This window comes from Spinacia oleracea, chromosome 4 (genome assembly GCF_020520425.1).
Source record: "Spinacia oleracea cultivar Varoflay chromosome 4, BTI_SOV_V1, whole genome shotgun sequence".
NCBI lineage: Eukaryota > Viridiplantae > Streptophyta > Magnoliopsida > Caryophyllales > Amaranthaceae > Spinacia > Spinacia oleracea.
Window position 1 is genome coordinate 63898784 of NC_079490.1, and position 20437 is coordinate 63919220.

Below are 20437 nucleotides of genomic sequence, written 5' to 3' on the forward strand. Positions count from 1 at the left end.
TGGGCACTCCTAAGGCATCTTAGGGATATATGTTGTGGTAGATTCCAACATAGTGGTCAACATGTCGACCAAAATGTTTTTGAATTGGTAAATTCATTTGAGGATCTAAAGCTTAACGCTCCACTGGGTTGTTGCTTTGACGTCGAAAGACAAAAAGCAAGGGAAAGGGTCATTGATCTTGAAATGACATAACGGACACCAATCAGAACTCATACAAAGAAAATGGTTGGGCTTCTCAACCGGCTTGAGTTACTTGGTGATCCATTCCCAGATTCTGCAACTGCGGGAATACTTTTGAGTTATCTTCACCCTGGTTATAAGAAATTCAAACTACTCTACTTTTCCAAGAAAAGGGAGAATACTCTTAGTGAATTAATTTACTTGCTTCATCAGTACGAATTGGACTTTGTAAGTGATAAGCAAGCATCGCTAAAAGTAAAGAGTAAGAAAATCAAGAAAAAGGTTCTGGGGAAGATCCAAAGCAAGGGTGCATCTCCATCTACTTCAGGAAGGCAAGTGGCGCCATCCAAGAAGAAGATGAAGAAGGATCGTTCTCCATCTACATCGCAATGCTTCAATTGTAATGAAATTGGTCATTACAAGCGAGATTGCCCCAAACTAAAGAAAGAGAAGAAGGACGGAAACGTTGCTTCTCCTTCAGGTATGTATGTTATACATTGTAATCTAGTTAATTCTACTTCTTGGGTATTAGATACTGGTTGTGTCTCACACTTATGTTCCAATCCACAGGGACTAAGGAGAAGTAGAAAGCTTGATAAAGGCGAGATGGATCTACGCGTGGGAAATGGAGCACGGATTGCTGCATTAGCCGTAGGATCTTATTTTATTTCTTTGCCTAGTGGGTTTGTTTTGGAACTAGAAAACTGTTACTATGTTCCTAGTATCACCAGAAACATCATTTCCGTTTCAAGTTTGGATTCTAAAGGTTTTAGTTTTCAATTTAAAGACAATAGTTGTTCTTTTGCTTTGAATGGAATGTTTTATGGTTCAGCACAACAAGAAAACGGTCTTTACGTGCTAGATACGAGCAAACACATTTATAACATAAATACCAAAAAGGCTAAAACTGGTGATTCGAATCTCACATTTCTGTGGCATTGTCGATTAGGCCATATAAACATAAAGCGCATGGAATTACTTCAACGGAAAGGAATTCTAGAATCATTCGACTTAGAGAAGATTGATCAATGCGAATCTTGTTTACTTGGCAAAATGACAAAGTAACCTTTCTCAAAGGTGGGAGAAAGAGCAAGTGAACTACTAGGGCTAATACATACGGACGTATGTGGGCCTATGAGTACGAAAGCTAGAGGTGAGTTCAGCTATTTCATAACGTTTACGGATGACTTCAGTAGATATGGCTATATTTACTTATTGAAGCACAAGTCTGAATCGTTTGAGAAATTCCGAGAATTTCAAAATGAAGTAGAGAATCAACATGGCAAGAAAATCAAAGCTCTAAGATCGGATCGAGGAGGTGAATATCTTAGCCACGAGTTTGATGACCATCTAAAAGAATGCGGTATTCTTTCTGAATTGACTGCTCCGGGGACACCTCAATGGAATGGAGTGTCGGAACGAAGAAACAGGACCTTACTCGATTTGGTCAGGTCAATAATGGGTCAGGCCAAACTTCCTTTACAGTTCTGGGGACATGCGGTGCAAACTGCAGCACTCACACTGAATCGTGCTCCATCAAAAGCTGTTGAAAAGACTCCATACGAATTATGGACCGGGAAACTTCCAAAGTTGTCTTTCCTGAAGATTTGGGGTTGCGAAGCATATGTCAAGCGATTAATTTCGGACAAGCTACAACCTAAATCTGACAAATGTTTCTTCGTTGGGTATCCAAAGGAAACTATGGGGTATTACTTCTACAACAAGTCAGACAACAAGGTATTCGTTGCTCGTGACGGTGTCTTTTTGGAAAGAAATCATATTTCCAAATTGACAAGTGGGAGAATAATAGACCTCGAAGAGATTCGACACGAACAACGAACTCATAACTCTTTAGAAGCAGTTCAAGTTGATGAACCTCCAAGGTCTTTAGAAGAGCCAGTGGGAGTAGTTCCTCAAAACGTTGTTGCCCCTCGTAGGTCAAATAGAACTATTTTTCAGCCGGACAGATGGACAGGCGTCCTCTTGACTGAAAACTTAGACGTTCTCATATTGGATAGTGATGAACCTTTGACTTACAAGCAAGCTATGATGAGCCCAAGCTCCATTAAATGGTTAGAGGCCATGCAATCTGAAATAGACTCCATGTCTGAAAATCAAGTCTGGGATTTGGTTGATTTGCCGGATGGGTTCACACCTATCGGATGCAAAAGGGTCTTCAAATTGAAGAAAGACAAAGATGGAATTGTATACATATACAAGGCTAGAATGGTAGCAAAAGGTTACAGGCAAGTTCATGGCGTTGACTACGATGAAACCTTTTCTCCAGTCGGGATGCTTAAGTCTATTCGGATAATTCTTGCGATTGCCGCTTTTCATGACTATGAAATATGGAAAATGGATGTCAAAACTGCCTTCTTGAACGGTGTTCTTGAAGATACTGTGTTCATGACACAGCCGGAGGGTTTTGTCGATCAAAAGAACCAAGGAAAGGTATGCAAGCTTAAGAAGTCCATCTACGGACTAAAGCAGGCATCAAGGAGTTGGAATAAACGATTTGATGAAGCAGTCAATAAGTTTGGCTTCATCAAGAATCAGGACGAATCTTGTGTATACAAGAAGGTCAGTGGGAGTAAAATTACATTCCTAGTCTTGTATGTTGACGACATACTGCTTATTGGAAACGACATTCCTATGTTGGAGTCTGTAAAGACTTGGCTCGGGAAGTGTTTCTCAATAAAGGACTTAGGAGAGGCACAGTACATATTGGGCATCAAGATCTATAGGGATAGATCTAAAAGGATGATTGGACTAAGCCAAAGCACTTACATTGACAAAGTGCTAGCTAGGTTCAATATGATGGAAGCCAAGAGAGGCCATCTACCCCATGTCACATGGCGTATATCTAAGCAAGAATCAGTGTCCCAAAACATCTGATGAGCGTAGAAAGATGAGTGGAATTCCATACGCTTCGGCTATTGGATCCATCATGTATGCTATGATTTGTACAAGGCCGGATGTTTCGTTCGCACTCAGTGCAACGAGCAGGTACCAGTCAGAACCAGGTGAGGCGCATTGGACTGCTGCCAAGAACATCCTAAAGTACCTGAAAAGGACCAAGGATCAGTTTCTGGTTTATGGTGGTACAGATGAGTTGATTGTTAAGGGCTATACGGACGCAAGCTTTCAAACCGACAGAGATGATTTCAAATCACAGTTTGGGTTTGTGTTCTGCCTCAACGGCGGAGCAGTAAGCTGGAAAAGTGCTAAGCAAAGCACTATTGCGGATTCTACAACTGAAGCCGAGTACATTGCTGCCTCAGAAGCAGCAAAGGAAGCTTTTTGGATTCGGAAGTTCATCGAAGAACTTGGTGTTGTCCCCTCCATTAAAGGACCAGTGGCTTTGTATTGTGACAATAGTGGAGCCATTGCCCAGGCAAAGGAGCCTAGGAGCCACCAAAAGTCCAAGCACGTACTGCGGCGATTTCATATACTTCGAGAGATCGTTGAAAGAAAGGAAATCGAGATTCGCAAGGTTGGAACTGACGACAACGTCGCGGATCCATTGACTAAACCGTTTCCACAAGTGAAACACAACGCACATGTAGAAACCATGGGAATCAAGCATGTTGAAGAATGGCTTTGATTTTCTAAGTATTGTTTTAGAACATCTGTTAGATCTATGTTTAAAACAATTGGTTTAACCATTTCATATTTATGAAATTTATTGATTCATATTCATTTAATTGTGGTTTAGAATTAAATGATAAGTCCATGTGATTCAAACCATTCAAATGGGATGTCAAGATGGATTCTTTGACAAAGAAACACCCATAAGTGAACTTGAATATTGAATTCACAAAGGATCCCTAATCCAGGTCATTGAAAGGTGGACGACCAATGACTAATGAAGATTAGATTGCAAGTAGATTACTTAGTTCTGTTTCTTGAACTAGAGTGACTGGATGTCAGAATCTTTTGCATAGATACTTATTGGATCTTGTATCGGATTGACCATGAGAACGCTTTAAGAGATTAAAAGTCATGTCATAGGTAGTTCTCATTAATGGTGATTAGAAATCGTTCCTCAGAACATGAGCGATTATGTCTGCTCGTTTGAGAATTAGTTCGCTTTGATACTAGCTAAACGTCGCACCGTAAAAGGAGACTATAAAAGCAGTTATTGGGCGTACTATGAATCAAAGTGAGTGTTCATAGATTGCAAGAATGGATTGTCCTCCTATCTTTGATAAGATATGGTGTTGTTTTGTAACAAGGCCTCTCGGAGAGTTAGATACTATAAAATGCATGGCCGTGCTCAGAATGGTTAGGCTTAACCTTCTGCAAAAGTTTGACAGTTGAACTCTGTAATCCGGGAAACACTTCTGGACCTAATAAGGATGGCTTGGATCTTACCTTATGTTCAGTAAGTAACACTAAGCGACAAAGGAATGTGGATGCACACTTGTCTGAATGACAAGTGGGAGATTGAAGGAAATATGTCCTTCACCCAAGGTGCATTAAGTCTAATACCAAGGTTCAGATTAATTGCGAACAATTAATTCAGTGAGATCGAGTGATCGGAACAGCTAGCTGGAGCAATGCTTCCGATCAGTTAGTTCTAATGGATATTGAACTTACAACTTACTCTTGACTGAACCTACAAGGTCACACCAATGACACGTAACAGATCACCGGATTAAATGAATCGGAAATTCATTTAATAGCTTTTCGGGATTTAAGTTGGAAACGTATTATACGATACGACCTTGCATCGGAATCGTATATCGTATCGCGAATATTCGTAAGCTAGGCGAAACGAATAAATCGTATCGTATGACGGTGATTCGTCGTATACGAAACGATAAATAATATATCGGAAATATATTAAACGCGAATACGAAGAGCGGCCCACGAGCCGAGTGCACGAAGCACTCGAAGCCCATGGGCGCGCGCTAGGCGAGCAAGCAAAGGCCCATGGCCGAGCGGAGCTGCGCGTGTGCGCGCGGGCCTATGCAGCGACACAGCCACAACAGCGAGGCCCATGGCCCAGCGCGCTGTGCTTGTCTCACGCTGTGGCTTGCTAGCCGGCCTTGCCTCCGGGCTTGGTCGGTTAGTAAGGTTATGTAAATAACCTTATGACCTAATTTCCAACTTACTGCAATCACAATTCAGATTACTCAAAACCCTAGAGACACAGAGAACCCTAACTCTCTCTGTGCCTCCAAAGTGAGTTCTTCCCAAAAGGCAAAGTATCTTGATTAATTGTCTAAGCTACGATTATCAAGACGGATCTGATCGTGTCGGTGAACCAAGTAGAGGAACGACAATTGGAGTTCTTTGTTCGTGTTCGTTGACGAATTATTGTGGAAAACACGCTTCGAATGTAAGTATGCTTAATCTGTGCTTTATACATGTTTCCTGGCTTTGGGGATTGTTCCGCACAAGTTATTATGTTTAACTGTATTCCCCTACATGGCCTTGCGCTGGGCCTGGCGTGGCCTTGGCTGTTCGTGTGGCGCGCTTGGCTTGCTGGGCGATGGCCGGGCTTCGTGCTGGGCCTTCGTCTGGCAGGCCTCGTCCGATGTTAATTCGTACGATACGCTTCCGATTAAATTACCGATTCCGGAATTTATTTCCGATACGAACAATATTTAATATTTTCGATTCCGGAATTAATTTCCGTTTCGAACAAATATTTAATATTTCCGTTTCCGAAATTATTTTCCGATTCCGATAATATTTCCGATTCTGACAATATTTCCGTTTCCGGCAATATTTCCGATTCCGGCAATATTTCCATTTCCGATAATATTTTCCGATACGTACCATGTTTCCGTTTCCGGCAACATCTACGACTTGGATAATATTTATATTTCCGATACGATCCATATTTCCGTTTCCGGCAATATCATCGTTTCCGGAGTATTCATTTCTTGCCTGTGACGATCTCAGCTCCCACTGAAACCAAGATCCGTCGATTCCGAATATCCATAGATGGAGTATTTAATGCCATTAAATACTTGATTCGTTTACGTACTATTTGTGTGACCCTACGGGTTCAGTCAAGAGTAAGCTGTGGATTAATATAATTAATTCCACTTGAACTGAAGCGGCCTCTAGTCAGACATTCAGCTCACTTGATCTCACTGAATTATTAACTTGTTAATTAATACCGAACCGCATTTATTAGACTTAATATTATATGCATACTTGGACCAAGGGCACTATTTCCTTCAGCTTATTCTAATTAAATTGTGAGTCAAGAGTCGAGTCAAGAGTCGAGTCTTGTATTCATGATTTGTTTGTTAATTCTTAAATGGCTTTTGCATGTTGATTAGCACTTAGTGAGTGATGCATGTTTATAGTTTTGATTCACTCTATCCTTGTAAGTACTCAGCTTTTGTTGACTACGTGCTTTGTGTTTTTGGTCATGGCCTTTGCCTTAATGACCCTATGATGATCTTTCATTTGCACTTTCATTGATGGGGAGTAGAATAATATAGTAGGTTGGTAGATCGAAATCATGTGGCTTGGGATGATTGAGAGAGTTGCATGCTTTCGTATTTTGAACGATTTTATTTAATACTTTAATTATGTTTGAATTCGTTGAACTTTTTATACTTTGGTTTTTGGGCCGTCATGGTTCCAATTTGTAGGAGGCCTCGATATTTTATTAATTATGTTTTTAAAAGTTAGTTGACATTAAATTCCGCTGCATAATTCTGGTAATAGCCTTAACCGTTATCACGGTGGCGGTAATACTTTAGTAATTCCTTTATTTTAAGTTGGAAAATGGTTTTATAAAAGCAAGGAATTATTAGGGTGTTACACCAGTGCCAGCGCGCAACATGTGAGAAGAACTGCAGGCCCAATGGCAGCTCGGCCCAGCGCTAGCGCGTGTAGCACCCATGTGGGCAGACAACACAACATCCCCAACACGCAAGCCCAAGGGGCATTGCTTGGGCCACAAGCAAGGCAGCCGGTTAGGTTGCCTCCCATAGGCTTTTTGCAAGTTTCCTAAAAGTTGATGGTTTCTTAAACCTAATTAATTAGGGTTTTGGAAATATAGGGTTTTCTGGTTCACCACAAATATGGGCCTATGGCCATAATATTATACACGTGAGTTTTCACACTTTTCCTATCACCTAAAGTGAGATCCCGAATTAAATATATACCTTGCATTGAGATTCTAAGATAACCGAATTAAGGCGGATCTGGACATACTATGGACTACTACGGAAGGACTACATTTAGAGTTATAAACTTGTTCTTGTTCGGTTCAGAAACAGCTAGTGAAGGCACGCATCACAAAGTATGTTCTCAACAATTAAACTAATTGATTATGTGAAATTTACATGTTTCTTATCACTCTAAGGTTTTATCCGTAGAACAATTAATTGGATTGTTCAAAACCATAACTTAAAACTCTGATTAATGATTATTGCACACTCTTAGGTAGGACTGTGCACCGGTCCGAATCCGGCCTGGTCTGGACCGAATCCGGAATGGACCGGATCCGGAATTCAAGTTTTTCCATGTCTGGAGACTGGTCCTGAATTATTCCGGACATGACCAGCCTTGTCTTGAAAATTTCGGACCGGACTAGTTCTAGACCTGTTTGTGCGGTTTTGGTCGTTTTTATAATTTTCTTCCAAAAACCATTAACACCCAGATAACCCAGTAAGACCAATTCCCAACTGATTAAGTGAATTAAGCACACTTTGTGAAATTCCCGAGCAATTTGCAACACCCAGTTTCAAACCCAACATTTAGATTTCAATAAAATCCAAATTAATAAATCATAAAACACAAAACCGATAATTATTTTTCTGAAATTTAAAAGACAAAATTTCTAAATTACCAATGGGAATGTCTAAATGCTAGGATGCTAGTAGTGAATTATGACTTGTCGTCGTTGCCGACGCTTCAAATTAGGATTTCGTAGCTAATCCCAATGGTTTGAGATAATTTAATTACCTGATGATGTACTGCTTTGTGCCTTTGTCCATGGAAGATGACATAATTGGTAGTGGTCACAACTAGTTGTTCATTGTTTCTTCTTGACAATCGAGCAAACGATAAACAACAACTGGACAACAAAATCAAACAGGAAACTACTGCGTTTGGGAGAGAGACTACGTGAGAGGTCAGAGAAACATAACAACCCCTAAATCCACAACTTTGGTATTAACAGTGGGAGTTAAAAAAAAAAGTTAGTTTGCCGGGTTTCGTACAATACCGGATTACCAGTTTTTTGTCCGGCCCGGTCCTAAATCCAGAATGTCTTTTTTGGGAGGTCTGGTGTCCGGTCCTCAATCCAGCGGTCCAGACCGGTCCGAACAATTCATGTCTGGTTCCGGACCGGATTCAGGTCCCGGTCCATTTCTGCACACCCCTACTCTTATGTCAGCTGGTTAACTTCCATTTATTAGCAATTATCTTATGTAAACAGATTAATAGTCAGCGAAGAGACAACATAGCTTCTACTTTCTTTATGACTAAATCTATGTCTCGTAGATACCTAGGGGCACATTTTTTTTATCATATAAACCATCAAGAAATTATTATAATAATATAAGGCAAAAAAATACAACTCGTGCAAATTAATGGTACGCAAACTACCTCTCTAAAGCAGGAAGAACAATTCTTATTCAAAGTAATCTCAAAGCCTTGCCTCCTTATGTATGCTCATCTTTCCTTTTACCTTAGAAGACTTGTTCTCAACTTGACTCATTCATAGAAATTTCTTCCGGAAGCAAACATCTTCTTCAATGTCCACACCTCTTATTTCTTGGAACAATATTTTCCAACCAAAAAGTTGGGGTGGTATGGGTCTGCGTAAAACAAGACCCCTAAATTGCGCTTTCCTTACCAAACTAGGTTGGAAAATCCTTCAAAATGAAAATGATTTATGGATCTCAATTATTAAATCGAAATATCATCATAGCACATCCTTTTCGAATGGAAAACTAAACCAAAAGACTCCCCAATTTGGCAAAATATTTTAAGGCAAAGGGAAGTTCTAAGAAAAGGTATTCGTTGGAAAAATTGATAATGGCAAATCTATCAACTTCTGGCTTGATAACTTGGGTAATCCAAGACAACCTTATTAATCATCTAAGCAACTTTAACAGCGTCGAAAACCTCCTTGTATCCGATTTTATCCTCCCTTCAAGGGAATGGGATATTGAAGGAAATAATGCCCTTGGTCCAAGTATGCATTTAACGTTAAGTCTAATAAATGCGGTTCAGTATTAATTAAACAAGTTAATAAATTCAGTGAGATCAAGTGAGCTGAATGCCTAGCTAGAGGCCGCTTCAGTTCAAGTGGAATTAATTATATTAATCCACAGCTTACTCTTGAATGAACCCGTAGGGTCACACAAATAGTACGTAAACGGATCAAGTATTTAATGGCATTAAATACTCCATCTATGGTTATTCGGAATCGACGGATCTTGGTTTCAGTGGGAGCTAAGATCGTCAAAGGCAAGTAAATGAATACTTCGGAAACGATGATATTGCCGGAAACGGAAATATGGATCGTATCGGAAATATAAATATTATCCAAGACGTAGATGTTGCCGGAAACGGAAACATGGAACGTATCGGAAAATATTATCGGAAATGGAAATATTGCCGGAATCGGAAATATTGCCGGAAACGGAAATATTGTCAGAATCAGAAATATTATCGGAATCGGAAAATAATTCCGGAAACGGAAATATTAAATATTTGTTCGAAACGGCAATTAATTCCGGAATCGGAAATGTTAAATATTGTTCGTATCGGAAATGAAATCCGGAATCAGGAATTTAATCGGAAGCGTATCGTACGAATTAGCATCGGACGAGACTTGCTAGACGAAGGCCCATCACGAAGCCAGGCCCTCGCCCAGCAAGCCATACGCATCAAACCACACGCCAAAGCCTCGCCAGGCCCAGCAAAGCGTGGCGCGCGCACGGATCAGATGGGCTGCGAGCATGGGCCAGCCGCCGTGCAGTTCGCGTGGGCCGCGAGGCATGCGCGCGGGCTTTGCGGTGCGGTGCTCGTGCTCGTGTGCATTCTATACGAATCCTAAAGCTATCGGAATTCGTGCTATGATTAAATCCTAATCCTAGAAGATAGAAATTAATTAAATAGAGTTCTAGAGAGATTCTAATTAATTAAATTAGTGTTCTAATAGGATTCGAAATCCTTTTCCATGATTCTATAAATATGTGCCTAGGATCACAAATTTATACACGAGTTTTTCAATAAGTATTCAAACAATAAAAGATGTGATTTTTGAGCAGAAAAATCAGCCATATTACTTGCCTATTTAGCGGAAAATAATAGTACCTTAAGGGCGATTCTAGTTGGTCAATCTTAAGGCGGATCCGGACGTGCTGTGGACTTTCTACGGAGGGACGACACTTGGAGTCCTAAAGACTTGTTCTTGTTCGGTTCGGGCGCAGCTAGGGAGGGCACGCTACAAAGTGTATGCATCCTAGACTAATTATATGATTATTTGCAATTCATATGTATCCTGACGTTAAGGTTTTTCCGCATGATTTATGTTGTTCATATGTATCATAACCTAACAGTGGTATCACGAGCCTATTATTATTTGCATAATCTATAAATTGCTTAACATGGTTAAATTTTAAAAATTTGCAAAGAATTAAAAGGGGTGATTAATTTTCGTAATTGTTAATTAATTGCAAATTGCGTTTATTTAATTATATGTACGCAGTTTTTCGGCAGTTTCTTCGTTACTCATCCAAATCGAGTGATTTTTGTGTCAATTCCGCATGTAAAAGGCATTCTAAAATTTTGACAAAAAGAGTTTTTTCAGCCGAACCCAGAATTCCCAAATTCGAAGCCTAACTATGACTTTTCGGGGGTTTTAGTTTTTCGAACGCAAAAGTTTGTAAATTTAAGATGTTAAATTGAATATTTGCGATTCTTGTTGATAAATCTTGAATTTTTGAATGACCTACTGTATATGTTTAACAATTTTGAATGCCTAGACTTGTTAATTATACAACCTAATTTGTAATTATGATTAATTTGTTGAAATTCGAATAATTTAGAATTGATCATAATTAATTAATGATTTAATTAGGTATCCATGATTAAAAACCACCATAAAAATTGTTAATTTATGATAAATTTTAAATTTTTATGACCTAGATTTGAATCCATGTTAATCGAAAATTAATTGATTAATAAATTTTCGATTTTTCGCCCTAAAATTATGAAATTAATATGATTTATTAATTTGTCATTAATTTTGAATTAAAAATTTTAAATTTTTATGAAATACGCTCATAAATGTTGCACGCACAAAGCAATGGAAGCTACGTGTTACCCTTAAGGGGTGTTGTATAGTGCGGGCACGCGACGACGAGCAAGGGAGCTCGTCGCCCGTGCGGTAAGAACGCAGCGAGCAACAAGCTAGGCGGCACGCAAGGATCGGAGCCTAAGCGAGCATGCTGGGCGATGGGGGAGGGCAATGGGCAAGCACATGCGACGAGCAAGATGCGTGTGGGCAGCGATGTGCTGCGCCACGACGCACCAGGCCTGCCGAGAGATAGGCAGCCACGGCACAGCACAAAGCTGCGCGCAGCGTAGCCAGCAAGGTTGCGTGTGTGCGTGGCAGAGGGGCAGTGTGCGTGTGGCTGTGCAAGCCGTGTGCAACGGCCAATGGCACGGGGCATGGGGCCTCGTAGCTCGATGGGGCTTGGGCGCAAGCCCAAGTGCCTCGTCTTGCGACAATTGATACGTTTCGTTTTAATTTTAAAATTTCAGTTCGGAAATAATTTTAATTAACTTTAAAATTAATAATTTAAATTGTTTTCTCGGATTTTAATTTTGAATATTATAATTATTATAAATCTTAGTTTATACTAATTATTTTACTAAAATTAAACCTTGAATTAATTTAAATTCGTTTAATTCAACTGAAAATAAATTAAATAAATGGATTCGATTATAATTTTATATGAGCTTTAAATTTTAATTAAACTTGTATGTTTCCGGTTAGACTAGAAATACATTTATGTTTAAAATTAGTAAAGCATATAAAGTTATTGGTTTGAGTGGGAGCATTTTTAGTCATAAACTCTTGATTAGGTCTACAAATCCTTTAAGGTTAAACAACTTGATTAGAATTAATAAGGACTGAATAATTGGTAGATTATTGGTGCCCTTGATTAATTGCTGCAAATATTTATGTGATGCATTACAATGTGTTTTACTAACCAGCTATGTGGGCCATTCATGATAAGGAATGGGTGAATGGTATATATTGTATATGTACTGTTTTGCAGGTTAATGAAAGTGACTAGTATGGCCCAAATAGGATAGAAAATATGGTCTGCGTACCATTAATTTGAATGTAATTGGTCTAATGCACCAAAGTTTGTTCTTTCAATTCAAATATGGTCTGCGTACCATCAAATAGTTGTAATTAGTTTAATTATAGCTTATCCTATTTGAAGAAAATGGCGCCTCCCACGGTGAAATTCAAGACGGAGTTCGAATCCATTTTCAAGACGGACTTTGAAGTTGAAGCTTCAAGATGAAGTCGGGCCATACTAGATCACATTTATTTTATGCATGCTTTAAGTTATTTATTGCTCTTAAATATGTCTTAATTATGCATGAGATTATGGCTTGATTATGTTGCATGATTAAGGATTTTAGTTCACTTAAAATTTAACCAACATAGTAAGAGCCTTAAGTTCCAAACTTAAAAATTAAGTTAAAAGGTGCCATGCCAAAATAACACTTACTTGGATAACCTTTACATCAATCTTAGTAATAGTTTTCCGCCATAACGAGGTGTTACTTATTGATTCTAAAGGGGTAAGGTACACAAATAATTGTGAGTACATGTTATTTTTGGTGAAACTCAACGATATAAGTAAGGAGTCCTTTTATGTCGTGGCAAATTCGATAGGTTTACCTAATAAGTTCTTAGACGTACCTATCAACCAAGAGTAGTTTCTAGACTATTAGCAAAAGGCTTTTGCCTACCTAAAATAATTTAGAATTGAGTCAAAATACATAATGTGCTTAATTCTTCAATGATTTAAGGGTCTTGGAATCATTTTATTCACACCTGCCGGAACAATAAATTCGAATAAAATGTCAATAACTTGTTTAAATTGCATGATTGCTTTAATTTTCAAGTTATTACTCATGATAAATGTTTAGACTTTGCATGCTTCAATGTATGTTTTAATTATTGTTTATAATTAAATATCTTGCACTGCAGTAAATCCTTTTAGAAAGGTAACAGTAAATTTCCTTGATTGGTAGTTAATCCAAGAACGATTCACGGAAATGAGAGAAAGTGAGCAATTTAAAATGTACTTTTCTTATGGCGACTTTTATGGTTGTTTTCGAATATCAAAGTCGAATGGAAAACCGATTGGTGCTTGTGAATTCAAAATACAATGTAGTTTTGAGATCATAAATTATTGAGTTTAAACTCTCAGCTTTACCAATGGTTAACAACCTAACATCTTTGTCCATTTAATTCCCGAATGAGTCTAGTCCCTAGACATTCGAATAGATCGATGCTTAGAGAACTTTAGAAACTTCTGGTAAGATCATCTAGTTGAAACAGAATATTCAACATAAACAAAATGGTAAGAACTTTGTTGGAGTGACATTGGACATGTCTAACAAAGTATAAAAGTCAAAACTAAAGAATTCAATTCTTAAGACTATAAGAAAGGGTACAAGAAATAGGAAAACAAGGAACAAATGAAAGGAATTTACGATTCCGTTTCTACCTATAAGTTTATGTTTAAAGAGAAGTGACCTAGCAATCAAACTTCCTTGGTATCATATACCGCTTGAGGTTCTTACTTCAGTAATAACTCAAACAATGGAAGCTAGGCTACATTAATGGCCTACAAGTGGGAAATGAAGCATGGCAATGCTACATTAGTTGTAGGGTCATCTAGTTTGTTTTAAGTCCTTTCAAAGGCTGGAACTTAATGGCTATTTTGTTCCACAATCAGCATACCTAAATTTCTGTTTTCAAACACAGACAGACTCACATTCAGAAGAACAAAAACAATGTTTGTTTGTTTATTTGAATGAAATGGTCATTTACGGGTTGAGTCAATATGCTTGATCAAAACAAACAACTATTTAACAATAAAAACTTTACTAGGTTCAAATCAACCCCTTGATTAGAGTTCCACTAATCTTTGGCATTGTTGCTTAGACCATATCAACAAGTTAACATTCATAAGCTCTATTTTGATGGACTTTTGAAAGTTGATTGATTTCTAGATCAATTCAAGACAAGCTAGTCTTACTTGTTGAAAGTAACAAACGATATGAACTATTGTTAGAACGCCTAGACGATAGAGTTTAAAGCTAAAGAAAAAGATTTTATGACTTTATTATTTCACCTAGATTTGAGTGAATATAGGTTTATTTACTCAAATGTGATATAAGTTTGAATCTGTTTGGCTAGTTCAAAGATTCAGAAGTATAAAATCCACTTGACAAGAAATCATAAAGATCTAGGTTAGATCATGTTGATGATTACTTATACCAAGAATGATCATAAATGATTGTGTGTTGTAATTTCACGATCTAGCTCCATAAGATATGGAAATATCTACGTTGGAATGATCGAAGTCAATTAGTACTTGATTCGATCAATGATGAATCATAAAGACTTTTCCTATAATTTCTAAAAACAAAATGCTCAACTACCACCAAACTAAACTAATTCGTCAAAGCTATTGAAATGTAATTTTAGAATATCTTTTCAATAATATATATATCTAAAGAGTTGCTAAACTCAGTGGGAGCTTAGTGTTTGTTATTCGACAAGCTAAGGCCCATGTCTAGATATATGTTTCATTATGATTTATTCAAATGAGACACAAGGGTATTGTTTCTACCACGAATTTTTGAGAACATAATGTTTGTTTGCTCGAAATAATGTCCTTTTGGAGATTCGTTTCCAAAATGACAAGTGGGAGAAAATAGACCTCGAAAGTCTTCGAGACGAACAACAAACATAAACGGACATTCCGGAGGCTTTTCGAAGTTCTTCAGAAAATCCGAAAACTTATTCTTTAAGGACTTTAGAAGTGGCTTTAAAGAATAGACATCTCTTAGAAGACTTACAAGTGCTTCAAGGAGAATAGAATATTCAAAGGACTTTCAAGTGGCTATTGATATTCTATTGTTTGATGTTCTACACCCAAGTAGACATAGAGTTCAAGTCACTGAAACTATGAGATTCTTCTATTAGATAGTGAAGAAACATGGAGTTCAGGTCACTGAAGCTATTATCATGTAGATTAATGAGTTTGTGACCTGTAAGAAAGCTATGACGAAACCCAGATTCCCTAAAATGGATAGAGGCCATATATAGACTCAAATGTTTTAAATGGTTAGAGGCCATAAAACATACTCAATGTTTTGATGACAAAATTGAAATTTTGTTGATTTGCAAGAATAGTTTCACACCTATTGGTTGCAAGTTTGTTTTAAGGATAAAAACCATCAAACATGAAATTGTGTTCACACACAAAGCTAGATTAGTTGCTAAAGGTTACAAGCAAATTCACGGCGTGGATTGTGTTGAAGCCTCATGCATAATCGTAATGCTCAAGTCTATAAATCAAGCAATGATTGCATATTGGTACATATGGCAATTGGATGACAAAACGTATTCCTCAATCAAATGTTGGAATAACTATGTACATAGTATGTCATAGAATTTGTGGATCCAAATAAATGCTTGAAAAGGAAAGCTAGCTTATGAAATCTAAGTACAGATTTAAGCAAGCAACTGGGAATTGGAATTGTATTTTAGTGAAGCTAATAAGTATTTTAGTTCCATAAAATGCACATAATTCTTATAGATATATAAGAAGTTTAGTGGGAGTACGTAAAAATTAATTGGTCCTATGTGTATCACACACATATCTCTCTATTGTGAAATAACATTCAAATACTAATGACTTAGATTTGAAATTATTTGTCAATGATGGACCAAGGCGAAACTTAGTGCATACTGGGTATTAAGATCCATTCACAAAGATCTTATAATATTGTTCTGGATTAAGTAATGGCATTTACTAAATCAAACATGAAAGACTCCATTGGAGATATTCGACCCATATGAATAAATCTAAGTAAAAGATGTTTGAACTATGTATAAGCATTTACTAAGTTAAACATCAAAGGATCTAAGTAAGATTCTTAACCTATATTATATGTCAAAGAATTTAGCTGGATTTAGTATCTACTGAAACTATATGAGCTAAAGTTACATGAATAGAATTCAATTGGGAATTATTCTGCAAAAGAATTTATCATGTATGATATAATATGAGGATCGCCAAAACGTATCGTATGACTTTAGGCATGACGAACATATACCAATCTCTATTGATCTAAGTAAAGATCAACTAGATTGAGATCAAGAAAAACTTATGGTACTTGAAAAGGTACATAAGAGTAGTTCTTGATTCAAGGAAATAATGATATGCTAAATATTGATATTACACGCATAAACACTGGCAAAGGATCAAGCAAGGTTCCTTTGGAGTTAACCATTGACAAGGACGAGCTAAAGAATCATCGTGTTTTGAAATGGCAACATGGATTGGAGACCATGAGTTGTTGCGTGGGAAATTAAATATTAATTTCTATGTTCTAAAGATACATATGGAAAGTCTTCCACATATCTATGAACTGCTTGGATAAGTAAATCCAAACAAAGCATCACTAGCAACCTATACAGTTGAAGTAAAAGTACTTATTGCCTAAGAAGCAATAAAACAGGGTTGTTTATGTTAAAGAGTTCTTCACTGAACTTGGGTAGATCACGCCCCTGCTGAGTTGATAGTTCTTCATTGAGAAATGCGTAGAACAACCAATGTAGCAAGAAAGACTGGATCACAAAACAAACATACTGAAAAGATCTTATCATCATATCTCGAAGAACATTCGATGAAAAGGATATTAAGATTGGCAAAGCATGATAACTAAACCTATGCAACAAGTGAGAAGCAACACTCACTTTGTAGCACTGGAAAGCAAGCATAGCTTTGAATTCCATGAACTGTTTTAAAAATGGGTTTGAGGCCCATGGTTGTAAAGCATTGAGGTTGAACATTTATCATATATGAAATGTATTTTCATATTCCATTTAATCTTGGTTTAGTATTAAATGATGAGTCCCTTCAATTTGACGATATATTCAAGATAGACTGTCAGGACCAGTCCTGTGACTAAGAAATGTCTATCAAGTGAACTTGAAATGTCTATCAAGTGAACTTGAAATGTCAAAAGTTGAAAATGGTCCCTGGTCGGAGTTTTCTATAAATATGGACGCATAGAAAACACTAGACGACTAGAATGCAAGATGACTAGTAGTTCTGTTTCTTGAACTATGTGGACATGGCAATGTCATAATTATTTGCATAGATATTTACTTTGGGAAGACTAGTATCGGACAGACCTATGAAACTTTACTGTAAGAGATGAAAATCTGTCATAAGTAAATTTCATTAAAATTATTAGACACTAATCCTCAATACCTGAGTGATTTGAGATTACTTGTTTGAGAACTGCTTACTTTGACGTTGTCAACCGTCGCACCGTAAAAGGAGGCTATAAAGGCAACGCTCAAGTAATCACCTATCAAACGAAATCTAATCTCAAGATCGCAAGATTGGGATTGTCCTCCCATAAATCGGGATGAGATGCTTAAAAGTTGTACAAGGCCACTCGGAGAGCTAGAAACTGTAAAATGCATGGCCGTGCTCAGATGAATCATAGGCTATGATTATCTGTTTATTTGATCAGTTGAACTCTAAAACCGAGAAACACCTCTGGACATAATAAGGATGACAACTCTTACCTTATGTTCAAGAGCAAGCATCGAGCGACAAAGGAATTAGGAAATGCACACTTGTCCCTAAGGACAAGTGGGAGACTGAAGGAAATAATGCCCTTGGTCCAAGTATGCATTTAACGTTAAGTCTAATAAATGCGGTTCAGTATTAATTAAACAAGTTAATAAATTCAGTGAGATCAAGTGAGCTGAATGCCTAGCTAGAGGCCGCTTCAGTTCAAGTGGAATTAATGATATTAATCCACAACTTACTCTTGACTGAACCCGTAGGGTCACACAAATAGTACGTAAACGGATCAAGTATTTAATGGCATTAAATACTCCATCTATGGTTATTCGGAATCGACGGATCTTGGTTTCAGTGGGAGCTAAGATCGTCAAAGGCAAGTAAATGAATACTCCGGAAACGATGATATTGCCGGAAACGGAAATATGGATCGTATCGGAAATATAAATATTATCCAAGACGTAGATGTTGCCGGAAACGGAAACATGGTACGTATCGGAAAATATTATCGGAAATGGAAATATTGCCGGAATCGGAAATATTGCCGGAAACGGAAATATTGTCAGAATCGGAAATATTATCGGAATCAGAAAATAATTTCGGAAACGGAAATATTAAATATTTGTTCGAAACGGAAATTAATTCCGGAATCGGAAATGTTAAATATTGTTCGTATCGGAAATGAAATCCGGAATCAGGAATTTAATCGGAAGCGTATAGTACGAATTAGCATCGGACGAGACTTGCTAGACGAAGGCCCAACACAAAGCCAGGCCCTCGCCCAGCAAGCCATAAGCATCAAAACACACGCCAAAGCCTCGCCAGGCCTAGCGTAAGGCCAGGCCCAACAAGGCGTGGCGCGCGCGCGGATCAGATGGGCTGCGAGCATGGGCCAGGCGCCGTGCAGTTCGCGTGGGCCGCGAGGCATGCGCGCGGGCTGTGCGGTGCGGTGCTCGTGCTCGTGCTCGTGTGCATGCTATACGAATCCTAAAGCTATCGGAATTCGTGCTATGATTAAATCCTAATCCTAGAAGATAGAAATTAATTAAATAGAGTTCTAGAGGGATTCTAATTAATTAAATTAGTGTTCTAATAGGATTCGAAATCCTTTTCCATGATTCTATAAATATGTGCCTAGGGTCACCAATTTATACACGAGTTTTTCAATAAGTATTCAAACAATAAAATATGTGATTTTTGAGCAGAAAAATCAGCCATATTACTTGCCTATTTAGCCGAAAATAATAGTACCTTAAGGGCGGTTCTAGTTGGTCAATCTTAAGGCGGATCCGGACGTGCTGTGGACTTTCTACGGAGGGACGACACTTGGAGTCCTAAATACTTGTTCTTGTTCGGTTTCGGGCGCAGCTAGGGAGGGCACGCTACAAAGTGTATGCATCCTAGACTAATTATATGATTATGTGCAATTAATATGTATCCTGGCATTAAGGTTTTTCCGCATGATTTATGTTGTTCATATGTATCATAACCTAACAGATATATCGATCACGAACTTTCCACCCTTCTCCCCACAATATGGTGATGGAAATGCGAGGCTTTCTAATTCATGCCAACAAATTAGAAGACACTCCGATCTGGGTGCCACCTCATCAAGTGAATTTCAGTCACATTAGCTACTTGGATTGCACATGATATTGCAGATATTCCCCAAAAATGGGCGTATATGTGGATCTGGAAAATTAACATTCCCCTAAAATCACAATCTTCTTATGGAAAATATGTCATAAAAGCATACCAGTTAGGGAGATTCTCCACAAACGGAATATCCTGCCTTTTGATGTATGCCCACTTTGTGATACTTACATCGAAACGATAAATCATTTTTTCTTACAATGGCCGTCCTCAATACAAATATGGGACCTCAATCTTACAAAAAACTGGCCTGATTTTAATCATGACTTCTTTGAAACCATCAACTACTTAAGAAAATACCCTATTACCCAATGCAAATCTGTTTTAGTATTTGGTCTCTTTGGAAAGAGAGAAATGACTGTATTTTCAATAATGCCTCCTATAATCCATTCAGAGTCTTCTATAAAGCTAACTCGACTTTCCATGAATGGTAATCTAGATTGCAGGTTAACCATCACCAACTTAAGGGTACCCCTATTACCACACTCACACTCCATCTACTCCTCGGTCACTAATTCTAGTTCGTTGGTACCCACCTCATCTGGATACTTTCAAACTCAACTTTGATGGATCATGCAAGTCTTTGTCGACAATAGCGGGAACCATTATCAGAGACAGTGCAACATATTCTATCTCTGTCTGTACCTCCAATCTTGGTCACACGCAAACTTTTTTGGCGGAAGCAATTGCACTACACAAAGACATTCAAAACATCTCAACATCAAGCATCTTCACATAGAAGGTGA